Source organism: Bidens hawaiensis, unplaced genomic scaffold (assembly GCF_021521415.1).
Source record: "Bidens hawaiensis isolate Kalapana, Puna unplaced genomic scaffold, B.hawaiensis_p1.1 tig00008253_1, whole genome shotgun sequence".
In the NCBI taxonomy this organism is placed as follows: Eukaryota; Viridiplantae; Streptophyta; class Magnoliopsida; order Asterales; family Asteraceae; genus Bidens; species Bidens hawaiensis.
In genome coordinates, this window is record NW_027491587.1 from 533,582 (window position 1) to 537,117 (window position 3,536).

The 3,536-nt window shown below is 38.6% G+C and overlaps 1 pseudogene; it reads left to right on the top strand.

The window, feature by feature from the left end:
* Positions 1-1,187: 1,187 nt before the first annotated feature.
* Positions 1,188-1,982, top strand: LOC143637371 (protein RDM16 pseudogene; annotated as a pseudogene).
* Positions 1,983-3,536: the final 1,554 nt, after the last annotated feature.

A 3,536-nucleotide genomic window follows, 5' to 3' on the forward strand; every position in this document is an offset into this window, starting at 1 on the left:
CCCAAAGATCAAGCAGAAAAGTCAGGAATTTCTGCACGTGACATTAGGAAAACCGCGGGAAGAATCCCCACGGAAAACCTTAAAACTAAAAACCCTTTTCAAAACCCTTTGCTTAAGTCCAAAAGTTCACCTCACTTATTAACATTTCATGAGAAGAACATTGGACTGGGGGGACTTGAAGAGGTAGGTCCCAGCAGAGCCCAGTTGGACCCGCAAGACTCACCTTGAAGAGGGACGTCTGCGCAAAGACCAACTGGTTCCGCAGGACCCACCATGCTCAGAGAGATGAAGACCTTACGCGCAGTACGCAAGCTGTTCCCGCAGGAAAAGCCTCCCAATGGTGAAGTACCCCGCCTGTTCCCGCAGCTGCGGATACAAGCCATCAGGGAAGGCTACCCGCACTAATAGCAAGGCTACACGCACAAGGCACTAATTCTCAATAATTCAGTAATGTCACCTGAAGAAGGAATGAGCAAGGCGGGAATACTCCTGCCCAAATGAGCCAGTCCGTACGCTTCTGGAGGATCTTTTGTACTATACCTGCCAAGGTATGGACAAAATAGACAAGATCTGACCAAAGCAGCCCATGAACCAATTATAGGGTGACAGCTCACTGACAACAGTACGACGAGCAGCACGCTCTAGTACTTAATGTCACTATCAGCCGCTGCCTACTCACCAACCCTCATCGTGGCACGTACATAGCCTGCAGTTGGTGGAAAAGGAATAGTACACAGCCGGCCATGTCACTATCAGCCGCTGCCTACCCACCAACCACCAGCATGGCACGTGCGTAGCCCACAGTTGGTAGAAAAGGAATATTATACAGCTGGCTGTACCTGCTTGTAAACCTACCTTCGGCTATAAATACTCCAACACCTTGGAACGGTATCAGATCTTATCACATCTTATCATATACTATCTTATACCATCACATATCTTATCTGCTCTAGCTATTACTCTTAATATACATTTATATTCAGAGCAATCTAGTCTGATTCTCACGCCGGAGGGTGGTCACAAGGAGGTACCCCCCCCTTCTCAGTGACGAGCTCACGGTGTCTGTTTTGCAGGTCATCAGAAGAATAACCATCTTTGCCGGACCTAACCCTCGTGGGAAATATCTACTTGACCCTAAGATTATCCGTAATCTGCCGAGGCCACTTAGTGTTTCTTCAACCCTATATATGGACAATATACAAGTCAAGTTATGTAAACAAAACAGTAGTAACATGAAAATAATAGTAATAATAATAATAATAATAATAATAGACCTCATCATCATCATGAAACCTCCTCCTCCTCCTAAAAAGACGTTTAGCCACTGAAAAAAACCGCCAAGAAATGATTCGACAAGGCCTTCTAGAACCTCCAAAAACAAAAGTCAAAATGAGAAACTTAATGAAAGTTCTTGGTCCGAAGCAACTCAAGATCCTACCCGTTTGGAAATGGAAATACGAACCGCTACAGCTGAACGCGAGCAAGCTCACGTTGACCGAAACATTGCGCGGAAATTGACTCCATCGGAGAGACGTGAGAAGAAAGAACGAAAACTTTTCGGTGACAATAATTCACTTGAGACGATAGTTAATGTGTACAAAGTTAACGATCTTTCTCACCCGCAAACAAGGTTTAATGTTGATGTTAATGCGCAAGAGAATCGGTTGTCAGGGTGTGCGGTTATTTCTGAGGGTATTTGTGTAATTGTGGTTGAAGGTGGTGGTAAGTCGATAAAACGGTATCAGAAATTGATGTTGTGGCGTATAAATTGGGCAGATACTGTGAAGGAAGATGATGAAGATGAGAATGAGAAGTTGAAGAATAAGTGTGTGTTGGTGTGGCAAGGCAGTGTGGCGAAACCGAGTTTTCATGGATTTAATGTGCACGAGTGTATAACCGAGAGTGCGGCTTGTAAGGTGTTTTTGGATGCGGGTGTTGGGCATTATTGGGATTTTTCGGTTAACTTTACGGATGAGGTGTGATTTTGTTCCTGCTTGAGGTCTGAAACCGGTTATATTGTTGAATAATAAATGTGTTGGTGTTGAGAATTTATTGACTTGTTAATTTTGAGTTTTGCAATTAAATTGGTTGTCTGTCTAACTCATATATACTGTTTATCCATTTAGCATTGTATTGTAGTTTATAACTCATTTTATTTTCTTTTTTATTTCGAAAAACGAGTCTTAAGCGTTTAACATATTATTAACTAGTGTTTCATAAGAATAAGGTTTAAAAGGCAAGACCAGACACTAAACATGGTTCAAATTTCTGAGGTGTTTACCTTTCCTACTTGGAGCAAAGCTGCTTTGTTTCTTAGCTTAGACTTTTGTCCATTTGATTATTGAGATGAAAACATTACATTTGCAATCAGGGTTATGTAGAATGTGGTATCATACTGGACCAATCTGAATGCAAAGTAATCGATCGGTCACCGAACCCTCCAACGGAGGATATATTCTCTGATTTGTTAGTTACACATATCTACGAAAAAACCATTAGTTATATTAACGCTCTCAAGATTTGAATTCTTATCCTACTACTTTACAATGTCAATTCCTGACACTACCCAAAATCTACCACGAACCCAACATGAAAAAATATGGTTTTGGGTCGGCTGAAACGACCCATTTTCTTACACAGGTTAATCCGAGCCTGATCTCGTCAAAAAGTGAGTTAACCTGTTAACCCGTTTAAGAATTTTAGAGAAGTTAATATTTTAATTTTAGAGATAAGAAGTTTTAATTTTAAAGTTAATAGATTTTATTTTCTTCATACATCAATTAACTTGCTCGAAGATAATGTAACAAACTAAAAAATTCATTAACTTGAACTTAAAATGTAACAAACTAAAAGTTCATTAAAAGTCAACATAAATGATACATTGACATGTTAACTTTAGATGAAGATATATAAAATTTCCCCTTTTATTGAAAAATAAGAGGGTTCATAGCACTTACCAAAGAGATTTTCTTCACCTTTTCAGCAAGCTCCTTTTGCTTCACTAAAGTTGCTTTAGCCTTAGATAAGACATATTCTACTTTCTTGGCCCAAAACTTAACTAGTTGTTTACTTTCGGTTCCAATAGAAATGAGAATTTCATGGAATTCTTACTAAACATGCAACATTTCTAAACCTTTACCCTATTAACCATTTTAATTTTCTCTCTCTTTTTCTTGCGGATCATCACCTCTGCCAATCGCCTAGTACGTTATTCCCGTAGGTTATTTTTCTTATACTCCAATGGCTGATTTTCATATATTATTCACTATTGTCATTGTCAATTCATTTTCTTTACCGTTTCTGTTTGTATTGAATTTCATATTATGTGATTTTCATATAATCATTTATGTTCTATATCAAAATCCAAAATTCAATTGAAATGTTGAACTTTCTCTACTTGATCTATCTTCCATACAATGAGTGGTTTATTTAGCTTGTGATTTCAATTGTTATCGGATTTATTATGTTAATTATTCCGGTTACATCCATAGGTAATTCAGTTATCCCGGTTATTGTTAATTATTCCGGTTACATCA